General features: G+C 42.3%; 1 protein-coding gene across 2 annotated transcripts in view; it reads left to right on the top strand.

Moving 5' to 3' along the window:
• Window positions 1–13,678, top strand: part of RRN3 (RNA polymerase I transcription factor RRN3) — a 454,090-nt gene that overhangs the window by 69,718 nt on the left and 370,694 nt on the right. The gene's annotated exons all lie outside the window — the stretch shown is intronic.

Raw genomic sequence — 13,678 nt, 5'->3', positions numbered from 1 at the left:
GGTTCCCTAGGAGTATGTGTAATGTACAGATGAAACGGGGACAATACTCATAAGCAGGTAAGATGCAGTTTCATCCAAAACACCTCATCCAACGGCAAGTCTAAATCAACTGCTGCCTTCCTCAGGTCTTCAAACCAGTTCAACATTCCTGCCCCCAAGGTTCCGTGGCTGACCTCATCCCGCACGCGGCTCCATGCCTCACTTCTCCCTCCCATACAAAACAAAATGAGAATATGAACCCAAGACCCAGGCCCACCCCGAGGGGAAATAAAACCATATCAAAGAATAGCACAAGAAAAGAAAAACAAAAAAATTAACCAACAGGTGAGAACAGTGCCTGTAAAAGAACACACACATATATCAACCAACAAATTCATTAAGATAAGCAGTCTTCCTAATCACTTTAGCACTCCTCCTGTGAGTTGCAGGAGAACAGCCAGAAGCAACCTGCAGGTCAGGACTGCCAAACCCACTTTCAACAAGATGTGAGCTAGAGGGAGCAGAAAGTAAGGATGCAAGTGGTTGCTTGAGAACAGCAACCCTGGACTTGTTCCATATGCGACCATCATGAGTTTTAACAGCATTGTTGAAACATTTGATCACTTGCAACTTGCTTGTGAACCTGGACAAATTTGAGCATCCTTTGAGAGCTCTAACTTTCACAAAATCACCCACCTTAAACACAACATTTCTCACATGTTTGCTTGTGTCAAAATGCTCTTTTCTCTTATGTTGAGCTAAAATCTCCTTCTCCCTCCATTCACACGGTGTGTTACACATCCTTTGTTCCAAAACATCCAACCAGTACACATGCGCGTTGAGGGGGTATGTCTTTTGAATATTTTTTAATAGGAGATTTACCAGTGGAACCATGCGGGGAAAGCCGATAGCCAGCCAACCTATTGGACAAATCTTTCTTCCAATCCAGATTGTTGACTCTCGCCAGCTGTGTGCCTGCTTTCAATATCTTAATCATCCTTACAATGGCACCATTGGTTTCAGGATGATATAAAGCAGTCTTTCTATGCACAATACCACACTCCTTCAGGTAAGATTCTGTCTCATGCAAGCAAAATTGACCTCCATTATCAGTGAGTAAAAATCTGGGGAACCTCTCTTTTGAACACACCCTCGAGAAATCTGATCACTGCAGAAGAAGAAATGTCTTGTACTCACAACACCTCCACCCACCTGGAATACAAGTCCATTAAAACAATAATAAAGGGAGTGGCATGTTCGCCCTTAATGGGTCCCAAAATGTCCATCGCAACCTCCTCCCAGGGGTATTTCGGTGGGACACAACAAACCATGGATAACTGATTAGTTTTGAGACCTTTGTCACAAGTTAGACATTCCATACACTCTCTTACCATACGCTCAGCATGATCAAGAGAAGGCCACCGGAAGTCTCTCCGTAGTCTTGCCTTGGTTTTCACAATGCCCATGTGACCCTCATGAGCAAGTTGCAAAACTCTGTCTTTAATTACTGGGCGGAATTAATCTCGTCCCTCTCAACAAAAATCCTCTGTCGACAGCTAGTTCCTCAAGAATTTGTTCCCACCTAGACTTGTAACATCCCAGCTTGGTAGGGCTTAATTTACATGAACTCACAACCCGGGTAACTTGATCTAATCATCATCCAGAAACAACTAGTCTAACCACTCTTTTTCAGAAATGGTTCCATCAGAAACTTCACACACACTCACCACTTCATCTTCATCCAAGTCATCACTCACACACACACTGGAAATGGTGCCTTTCTCCAACCTATACAATCAATCAGCGGAGTGATTGCTTGCTCCAGGAACATACAGTATATCGAAGCTGAATTCTTGCCACCTAACAACCCATCTCCTGATAAGTGTGGGGATAGAGTCAAGACCTTTCTTGGAAAATATCTCAACCAAAGGCTTGTGGTCAGTATGGACAGTAAATCTGGTACCCAACAGAAATTGTCTGAACCTGTTAACAGCCCAATGAACTGCAAGAGATTTCCTCTCGATGACCGAGTAATTGCATTTCGCATCTCTCAAAGTACGTGACATGCAGGCTATCAAACTCTCCTTATCTTTGACTTGAATCAATAAAGCCCTTAAACCATTGGAATAGGCATCACACACTAAATGCGTGTCTCCCAGAGGATCGTAGGCTTTCAAACAAGGAGCATCACTTAACTCACGTTTCACAGTAGAGCACTCATTGGCACATTGTGACTCCCACACGAATTTCATATTTTTCCTTAACAGTTTCCTCATTCAAAATGTCTTGCTGGCAAAGTCTCTTATACATTTGCTGTGGATTTCAACCATGCCAAGGAAAGAATCCGGTCTTCCCTTGACTTAGGAGCCTCTATCAATTTAATAGTCTCTACAAGTTCCGAACGAGGCTTAATACCAGAGTCCGAGATTTTGTATCCCAGATAGCTGATCTCTAAAAAACACCAAATCTGCACGTTTCGGCCTTAAGGGTTAAACCAGCTTCCTGCATTTTCCTGAAAACCTTTCTAACACAGTGATAATGTTCAACAATAGATGCTCCAAAAACGATAATGTAATCTTGATAACCTTTCAATCCAGGTAAATCCTTGAGAATCCTTCCCATAATCCTCTGAAACACTGCTGCGGCTGAAATTAGCCCAAAAGGCATCCTCTTGAACCGATAAGTTCCAGAAGGGGTAACAAACGGTGTAAGATCTTGTGAATCTTCATGAAGTTCAATCTGATGGTAGGCTGACACTAAATCAAGGGTTGTGAATATCCGTGCCCCAGTGAAAGTGGATACCATTTCCTCAATATTTGGCAAAGGAAATTTGTCAACAATCGCCTCCTTGTTGAGAGCACGCAAGTCCATGCAAAGACGAATGTCACCATCACCGTTGCCTTTGCGTGCCACAACAATGGGAGCCAACCACTGGTTGAATCACACCACAGATACACAACCTCCGCAATTCTTCTACAGCTGCTTGCATGTGGAGAGGAACTCTGTGACTTTAGCCACAGTGGGGCGGGCATCTGTTCTAAGCTTGATCTTATGCTTATAACCCAGTAACTTCCCTAACCTGTTCTGAAAAAGATTACCAAATTCCTTAATAAATTTGTCTGTTGGGATGCAAACTAACACTTATCTCACTCTGGAGAACCCACCCAAGAAGGTTATCACCATGACCTGAGACATATATCTTCCCTGATGTCACTTTGGCACCAAGACCAATGTCAGCTTCAAAATACCCAAGCATCTCTATCTTGGAGCCTCCATAACCTCCAGGCTGAATGTCCATTGGTAATAAATCTTTACCTCCCTCAAAACACATCAAACAAAGTTTGTTGAGAGATTATGATAATACGAGAACAAGAGTCAAACTTCATGGAGATTAGTTTACCATCAACACTAACAACCTCTGAAGGAAAAAAAACATCTCCCGCTTGTAGTAACACTTTCTGACAAATTTCTTGGGTCTTCGTTTTAAACCCTCTTCTGCCCCTGTTGCGACAACATTTACCAAAGTGATATGACACAAATTGCAGATCTGAGACCAGACAGGACTAGATCTATCATTAGCCATATGACCAACCATACCGCACCTGAAACGGGTACCGCTAAAACTTGACACTGATTTCCTCTGACCCTTTACTTCGATTTCAACCTTCTTACCACCCTGTTTCTGCATTTTAACTTCACAAACCTCAGTCACATCTCCTTTATCCATGGCCTTAGGGAGCTTATCAGTTTTAAGTTTACCCACACACCTCAACATATGTTCAACACGCTTGACAACTAAAAGAACTTCTTCTAAAGGCGGCTCATCCTTCATTCACAAGTCCTCTCGAATCTTGTCGCTGTTGCAACGCAATAAGAATTGATCTCTAATTCTTTCTTCAATTGCTGAACCAAATTTGTAATTGGAAGCAAGCTTCCTTAAACTAGTGACAAATTTGTTTACAGACTCGTCCTGACCTTGATTGCGCATTCCAAAATGATATCTTTCCAAAATAGTACTAACTTTAGGAAGATAGTGACGATCTAACCTACCTATGGCAATCTCAAATTCATTCAAGTCACGCGCTTCTGATTGTGGCAAGTCAGGCAGATCTCCTAAAACATCTTGCCCCTCAGCGCCCAAACAGTGTAATAACAAAGCTTGCTTCCTTTCAGCACTTAAATTTGTACCACGTACACAAGCGTAATTTTAAAAACAAACACCTTCTTCCTTTTGGACCACTTGATAACTGGCTCACCAGGAGAAGATGAGAAAAAGGGTGGTGCAGGTACATTTTGAATTATCACAGTAAAACAGAGGTGATAGGATCATCCACACGCTTTCTGAAAAAACAAACAATATGGTTATTGAGTATAATTATGTAGACTACAACAAACTGAGATTGTAATCAAAGGAGAAGCTTCCACTAAGAAAACAGTAAAGAAAATAAACAAGAAAATTTAGACACATTTCCCAACTTGCACCAAATTGAAAAAAAACTTTGGCCCAGTAAAGTTCACTTCTACTCTCCCTTCAAAATGAAGAACAGTGACACAATTAAAAATTAACAAAAGAAACCAAGCTTTCAACTGTGTGCTGAACCATCAACAGTCAGAGGTTCATGAACCAGATATGAATTGAGACAGAAGTGCGAAAATGACGTTCCTCAGTCAATCCCACGCAAAAGGTTCATGAACCAGATATGAAAAGAGACAGGAGGGCAAGGTTGACATTCCTCCGTGAATCTCACACCATCAAATAGGCCATATTATCAACCAGGAAAAAGAACAGTTAACGGTATAGTTGTTTCTAGCCAAACCATGTGATTCAGCACATGTGCACTGCAAGGAAAGACGTGAGAGCTAGAGGGTATAAAGAAGTTCCTCTACACTCCTGCAAGCACTTGGTAATCCCAACGCAGCACAGGGTGCTAGAGGGCGAAGAAGTCAAAAACCCACAGCGCTAACGTACCTTGAGAAAGATAAGTGCACAAACAGCAACAAACAACATGCTGTTTAAGCGGCACACTGCTTTGGATGTCACGCAATCTCCTCATGGACCACTGCCGGAGTTCGCTAACACAGCCTTGCCGATGGGTCGAACAACGAGACATAAACTTCTTTAAGCAGCAAGCTCCATAAAAACCAATTCGACTGCCAAGCCGTCAAGGGAATCGTGCAGACTTTACCCACCAGTACCAGCTACTTGTCTTGTTGAGGTGAAAGTATCCTTTCCAGCGTGCAAAAAATGCGATGTACAGATAAAACCGGGACAATAGTTGTGAGCAGGTAAGATACAGTTTAATCCAAAAAACCTCATCCAATGGCGAGTCTAAACCAACTGCCGCCTGCCTCAGTTCTTCAAACCAGCTCACCATTCCTGCTCCCAAGGTTCCGTGGCTGACCTCATCCCGCACAAGGCTCTACGCCACAGTATGATATATCTGCATCCTTCCTTGTCTGCCATACACTTCCCAAATTCCAAAGGTAAGCGCTTATATATGGTGAGATTAAACCCCTTATTTTGTTTTTATTCCTAGCAGTGGCAAAAAACCTGGGTCACATATAGTTTATTTTTATCTATGCCTCACTAATCTAGTGTCCCTTAAAAGCAGGTGTGCATCTTGTAGACATACCAATTCTGATTTCTTACTACTGATGGCCCTCAAAACCTTATTCCTTTTTAGCTGGGGAGTTTAGCCCCTGTACATTCCATGTGAGTAGCCTAAACATTGGTTACCTATCCAGAGCATGCCATCAGTATTGTTTCTGCAACCTGTGTTGAGGAAAAAGTCTGCCTTATCCCCATCCAGCGTCATTAAGTATTTTAACTCTAGACTTCAACTCATCCTACCTCCTCCCCATTTAACTTGAACCTTTTAGCCATCTACTCAACAGAGGTAACACTGTTGGGTAGTCATACTCTTTAACTGTGATCGTGTGACACCCTCAACCTTCCAGCTCTCTGAGCTTCTCACACTTACTTATGAGGTGGTCTTCTCCGCTCAGCTCCTCTCCTCCACCTCTTTTATTAAATCCGCTATAGGTCTCTCTACTTGCCACTAGTTTCCTCCACCATTGATTCAACATTTAGCTGTGTGCTTTCCTTTGTTTCCTTTCTTTGCCTGTCTTGTTTTAACATTGTCCGTCCGGTGGCACCTTCTTCCATTAGTCCAACAGTTGTTTGCCTGCTTCAACCGTGCTAATTATTCTGGATCGCCCATCAATAGTGCATGTTTATATAGCCTTATCTGGCATTCTGATGGCTTTTCAGATGTCCTCTTTTCCTCTCCTAATCCTTGATGTGATCCAATGGTATTTATACAGTGGATCTCCTCAGGTACCGCAGCAGTGGCGTGGGGCTGGTGTAGTCTTTTTTTCTACACGATGACTGGGCCTAGCAGGCCTTTTTCCCCGCTGTTCTGGGATGGCCCTCCGACTTTAACCCCACGTCTCCAGAACACGATCGATCTAACCCTCTCCTGGCAGTTTTCTTCATGAAGTGATTACATCCCCTGGATTGTTGGCCTCTCCAAAGTTCTGAATGCCGACCTTGTCCTAGGAAGACCCTCCACCCCATTTTTGTGCTTTTTTTTTCTCACAAAGTCTAGCTGGGAGCTCTCAGCAAGTGCTTCTACATCATGTCGTGCTGGCCAGGCCACTGAACCATTGTCTTTCGATGCAGTTAAATACAGTTGTATTGTCCGATTCACTTTGGGCAAAGGCTAGCCATGGTTGGTACAATAGTAATTGTCATTTGAAGCTTAGGGATTGCTACTCTGTAATCTGAGGTAAATAAAATTAGGATTTGGTGATAAATAGGGTGTAGGAAAAAGTGTACCATTTTGTGACTAAAAACAAGCCTCGTCCTTGAGCAAATGTAGCACAAAACCTACAAGATTGCGGACAAGTAAAGTTGCGAATTGCATAGAGCTATCGCAAACTCGTAAAGAGACATAAAAAGGTTTATTTAATGAAAGCTATTGAGGAGCCATTCATCGGAGGTCTTCAGCATTTTCCATAAACTCACAAATCTAGAAGTTATGTAAATTAATCCCTGTGTGTTCCTGCAACACTGCAATGATAATGTCATTCTTAAAAGCTCAGATATCAAACATTTGTCTGGACATTAGTGTAAACACTGCCCCGTCCTTGCACACGTATTGTCCCACTGGCTCTACTATGGACATATTTTGCATTTCAGGCTTTGTAAGAGGAGAAAGTATTGAGTTTAGCTCTAAACACCCAAGGTTCTAACATGACTGCTGGACCTTGCACTGCAGCCTGAATGAAAGAAATAGTAACTCCAATCCTGTTTAAATATGTGTTATTAATGGAGAAGGTTCAGTGTGGAAACCACCCCAACCAGCTAAAAACACCCACTGCAGAGCGAACAATTTTAGCCTAATACTGTTCGAGCTCCAATCTTTCTTTATCCAGCGGAATCCAATATAAATAGGACACAAAACAACTATATAACTGAGGAATACAGCAGCCTTCTTCATGAGAGATTTCAGAATTCCTACTATAGAGAGGCTCCAAGATAGTCCTGGCCTCACTTATCCCCATAACAATTTAAAGAAGATTCTGAACCGGGCAGAGTTTACCAGGAGAGCTCTAGATTGAATCCGCTTCTTTCTCTGTGATGGCAGCCAGCAAGTACCCATTAGGTCTGCAACATCATCTATCTAGACTCCCTTCTTTTGTAGAACCTCTAGGCTCCTCGTTCTCCTCATTACTGTTCGAATTATACATGTACACCAGCTCAGGACCTAGGGAAATAATGGGTGTTCTCCCCAGTGTATGCTGGAATAAAATCACTATCCGATTTATCAATTTCTGCAAGCATGGTTGTGTGAATAAAACACAGATTGAGATCCTTGCATATGGCAAAAAAGACCAGAAAAAGAAAACTATGCACTTAGAATGACAGCAGAACCTGGGAAACCTCCTACCCACATACATGACGGTAAACAACTTAGGATTTCTAATTGAGGTTGACCTTTCTTTGCAATGCAAATAAATGCTGTGGTCAAGGGTGATTGCAAGCTGTCCTAGCTCCAAAAGATCCTGTATTTACTCCACTCCACCCACTGGGTTGGTTTAATAAGAGCCTTGGTAATGGGGAAGTTGAACAAATGCGATGTGGTATGTACTGGACTTTCAAAACAACTTTTTGAAAAAATTTAACTAATACAGATTCAAAGTGTGACTATGTAAAGATAGCACTAAATATATTTCACAGCTGCAAGTAGAAGAGTGAATCCAGTTTAAAGTACTCTGTTCAATATGTGAAGCATATTGGAAGAAAAGACTGGGGTGCATGCAAATTCTTGTGAAAAAAACTGGGGCAGATCCCTAGGAGTTCCAGGTCCAAAGTTGTGAAACACTCTGAGCCCAATCTGGAGAGCATACCTCAAATATCTATACTTCAGAAAACTAAAATAAAAACAGAATAATTCCAAATAGCATTCAACTAGACCATAGAATGTATGGTTGTGTGAGAGAAATGTTGAGCAGGGGTCTTGACCTATGGATGATTGGAAATGGGCTCCTACAGTCCTGGAATTTGAATTTCCAGATTAATCTATAAATCAATCTAGCCGCCATTGTCTTGTTAAGAGGCATAGTATGCAGTCAGTGGGGTCCCACAGCCACTGGACATCATTTAGCTCAGTGGCGCAGGTGTTAGAACTGTGTCAACCCCCCACTCTGGAGTCCAAAGGGTGGGTAAAGCTTTTTTAACTGCAAGTGTTACATATGTATAAATAAAAGTACTATTCTTCAACTATTTAACAGTAGCTGAACATAGCGTTTATTTTCTGTGTGTAGTGCTAAGTCTGATTTTACATTATTATTCATATATATATATATATATATATTGAATACAGCCTTTCATCTGTAAAATCCCAGACTAGTTTTAAAACTGGGAGTATATCTCAAAGACAATGACTGTACTGTTTGCTTTTCATTTTTATCGTTTAATAAAACAGTATAAGAAAAGCATCAACACACCAATACATAAAAAATTGGTTAAACCACAGAATTAGCTTTGCAGCCCAAATTGTTTGTATTTTCCTCTTTTAAATGAGAATAAAATCAAAGTTTTGTTTTGTCAGTGGAGTCCCAAATTGTTCCTGGTTGGAAAGGCTCAGAATAAACTCTGGTATTGAATACACATGATTATTGGGACCTTTTTTAAAATCCCTGGACATGACAAGACTGAGGGTGGAAAATGCTGCAGCCTTTGCTGGTTTGGAACCAGGGTGTTTTCAGATTTGCCTGGTTAAGTCACCAAAGTAATTGGTCACTACTGCACAGTGCCCATGGACCAGAGTTGTTGGTACCTAAATACTTCTTTAAACCTCCCCCCCCCCCCCACCTACACATAGACAGCGTATAGAGATCATTCAGGCTTTCCTTCCATTTTTCAAGTCCTTTTGTTTCGAGAGAGTACCTCTACATCAATGGAGCATATGTCATTTAACCTGGACTTTCTAAGGAGATGCTGAAGCTATAGTGGAGACTCTGCGTTTGATGAGATTAACTACAATTATAACATTTTGATAACATTGAGATGGGAATCAGCGCTACCCTTGATCTCAGGATACTTTTTTAGAGCTAGCCAAAAGAAAGGATATGCCATATTGTTGCAAACTTTTTCTATTGACACAGGTCTTGATGAGGTATTAGTTGAACAAAAGTCAAACCTTCCTTACACAGCAGGGGTATTTTACACTACTCTCCTACACAGTATGAAGCCTTAGTGTGATTTGAGCAGTACTCCTAATATAGCCTAAGAGGTATGGAGTTATCTGAGACCCTTTTGAGCAAAGTGGCCAGACCATCTTGCCTTTTAGAATACCATGGTAATAGAATGCAGGCCACCAAACCGGTATACACCTGGAGGGAGTAATTCAAGATTAGCACAGAAGAGCCACATATCTGGAGTACTTTTCCACTTGATCAGCAAGAAACAGGAAGCATAATTGTATTCTGCTTTGGTGAATACCTTGTGTTCTAACCCCGATATGCACTCCTAACCAAAGGAGCCTGCTAGCTAAGAGTCTCATCTTCTGATTACTTCCCCTCAAGAGAACAGCAGTTTGTTGGGATAAAAGTCCTTTGAATAATTTGGTAAAGCTGTGCAGGGCGCTAATAGTTTTTTCTAAGCTACTCCGTTTTATTTTCTTCTTATTTAGAGAGCTCAACAATCATCTAAGTCCACAATATACTTCTTTCTGAGTGATGGTGGTTTCTGCTCTCTGATGCTGATTTAAGAGGTGACTGAACATGGTGTAGTTGGATTAGTTAAGTGGCATGGGCCATTTTTGCTTGTACGCCTTTGTAGAGACTTGCACTAGCTCTCCTCAGTAACCATTCATACAGACCCCTTAGCTGGGATCCTTTGCTTTCCTCCGGACTGGGATATGCATGAAGGATGTATGTTATGTGTGTATGATCTGCCTATGTTCCACTTTCTTTGAGGTTACCCCTTTTATTTTGGCCCAATTGCTCTATTTAGCACAACATCTTTTACTGCGGACATGCCACGATTGATGACCAAGATTGGTAAAGTATCAGAGTCTAGAATCTATTCCTATGTGCCCCTTTCCCTATCTTTTAGAACCTTGTGTGAGAAAGAAGGTGTTGCTTAAAACGAGAGACACAAATGATTGAGTAGATTCCAAAGTTGGCTTGAACGTAACCACTTGGCCAGTGTTACCAGAAAGCTACTGCTGGTTGGGAAGAATGTAGAAAACCATTTGGGTTATATTTCTGTCGCAGAAGGTTCTTCAGTCTTCTGTTTTTGTTTATCTTAATTACAACTATTCTCTTTAACTTCTTAATGAAGTCCTTGTAATGAATCATTAAGTTTCTAACTTGCATCACATCTTGATTAATCTTGGACTGTTCATGACTGCCCTGAGTTAGGTACCTAAAAGGATGTTAATCTATTAGAGTGCATTTGTATTTTGGCTGTGGTAAACCATACATAAACGGCATCCAAACAGGAAAGTGGTCAGTAAACATGGAGTCTCCAAGACCTAAAGCGATGCCTCAGACTGGTCCTTTGTGACTCCATCTTCATCCGGTTACAGCAGATGAATATCTAGGCGATTCAACATTCTACAAATGACATTAAAATAATGTGGCATACGCTACTCTGTGTCCAAGTGGCAAACAACTTGGTAAATAATCCTACAGCAAGAAAATAATGCTTTCACTGTAACATTTGAGACTGTAGGTGAAGTTTTGTCCTAAAATATTACTAAGGTGTTGTAGGAAACTGGAATTTTTGTTGCAGTTGTCCCCACTGTTTTTTGACCTTCATTCCTCTTAACACCCCTAAATTGAGTATTTAGGTGGCCCCCTGACACGAGGAACTCCGATTCGCCTAACTAAAGAAGGACCAAAAAGAGCCGAAGAAGCAAACTGTGGACCAGCTGTGGATTTTTGGCACCTACCTCTGCCTGCTTACCTGCTTCTGTCCTGACAATTGCGACAACCCGACTCGTCCTGCAGCTGTTCATCCTCCAAAAGCCTCGGAGGGCTACCAGCACTTTGCCAACCAGTCAGCATCTCCCTTGAAGTGGAGTAGTCACTTCCCCGCAGCCACTGACCGCAACGTCCGTTTCACCGTTCTGCTGATCACCGTGTCCACTGACTTAACAGCCACCCATGAGGAGGTCACTGTGCTCAAGAGGGTTAGATCCATCTCCCCACCAAGTTGGGAGACACCAGGACCCCCAATACTGCCATGCACCAATACCTGGGGTAACGAACCTCTTGCTGCAACCAAGGTTTGTTTGTAGTTCAATCCACACTCCAACACTGCTCAAACTGTCCAACCGCCAAGGGACATTGGCACCGCAGAGGCCAGTAGCGAGAATGATCCAGCTGCCCTGTTTTGTCCTCCTCTTGAGGTCGGACCAAGCACTGAGAGCCCCTTTGACGCATGGGAACAGCTGACCAAAACCCTCTGGACCCGAGCTCCCTGGCCTGGGCCCACAAACACTGACTGTGCCCCCCTGGCTCCCAAGACTTCACAAACTAAGTTCCCTTTTGGGAGTTCCCGGACTTGTCCCCCTCTGCAACCTCTTTCTAGGTAACCCCCTGTCCTCCCAACAGTGTAGCGCACAAGGCTGCCAGCCTGTCCGGTACCTCTGCACCCAGACACCGCAGGGCAGGTAAACCCAAACTGCTGCTGGATCTTGCGACCTTGACCCCCTAGCACCTTAAGACCTAAAAAGGAGACCCCCGAAATGTGATAGCAAATACTTGTATGCGGTATATGTTTCTTTCTCCATTGGAAATCATTACTGCGTGAAAACGCATTTGTGTGATATTTTTGCTTGACTGTAAAAAATGATAACTCAAGGTATTTACCCAATTGCGAAGTTCTTGGTGTTAAAAAGTCAATAAAAGATGCATGTTATATTTTTTTGATTGGTGTCCTTTCTTCTTAATTGTGTGTCTCATTTATTGATTCAGTGTGTACAACAAATGCTTAACGCTACCCTCTGATAAGCTTAAACTGCTTGCCCACACTACCACAAAAGAGAGCATTTGTGATTATTAATTCAAGCCCTGTATGCCAATAAGGGTAGTCTGAACTTTCTACATAGTGTACCTTATTTTGGCACATACGTAAAAAGCCAGCTCCCTACAGGTGTTCCTTTCCTTGGGAGATGACAACAGAAAACCCTAAAAGGCCTTCTGCTCTTTGAAGGGAGGGTCCTCAGTGACTGGCATAGAGTCCTCGTTTGATTCAGTTTAAGGTTAAGAGTCTATTAGCATTGATAACCGAAGGTAATGTAGTGGTACTCGTGGAAGTGGCCTATGAGGCTGAGGCCTGCCAATCCTGTGAATTAAATCGATAGGCACCTTCCTGCCTGAAAAGGATGTGACCGGTGAGAGGGGGGTACTTAAGGGTTGCACAAGCAGGCCCTAGACCTTCTTTAGGTATTGGCCTGCAGTCATTGCTAGATGCCTTGTAATTGTCAGTCTGAGATCCTAGGCCTTTTTTTATGTCTACTCTGTAACTGGCAACACATCTACTTGCAAGACTAGTTGTTGACCAACTACTTATTTGGTTACCACCCAGAAAGTAAAAGCTACTTCAGGTCGGTATACCTGCTCCAAGAATGGAGGAGGTGTTCCTGTGTGGTTTGGGATGTAAAGAGCAAGATTAACTCATTAGGGTTTTTTCTCTCTTTTTATTCTCTTTTTTTTCTCTCAAGAGGCTACACAAAGGGGATTTGGGATGCACAACCAGAATAGATGCCCGCAGACTGTTTTCTGAGAGGTTCCTCTTTAGAACTGTTAATACACAAACTGAGAGGTATTAATGCTGCTATATAGGTTTGAGCCAACCAACCTATTTTTGACTCGGGGATTTAATATGCACCGGTGAGGAAATCAAGGCTATTGGAACTTTAATATGTAATGCATCATACATATGGCTGGCATATGTAAGCAAGTGTATGGTGGTCTGATTATAAACTGCTGCAGTATGTGGCTGTGACAAAGGGCTACAAGAGACCGAGGAATGAAAAATGAGGGCTTTGCACTTTACCATGGGTATTGGTGTTAAAAGCTGGTATGTAAATGTTGACCTCTGACATGGGTGTTGTACAATAGGAGGGAATCTAGTCATCCGCTGGGGTGAAACTCACACCTGAGAGAAGCTTTTCCTGAG

The sequence above is a fragment of the Triturus cristatus genome, chromosome 10, assembly GCF_964204655.1.
Source record: "Triturus cristatus chromosome 10, aTriCri1.1, whole genome shotgun sequence".
NCBI lineage: Eukaryota > Metazoa > Chordata > Amphibia > Caudata > Salamandridae > Triturus > Triturus cristatus.
Note: the sequence above shows the minus strand (reverse complement) of the source record. Positions and strands in the feature narration are given on the sequence as shown.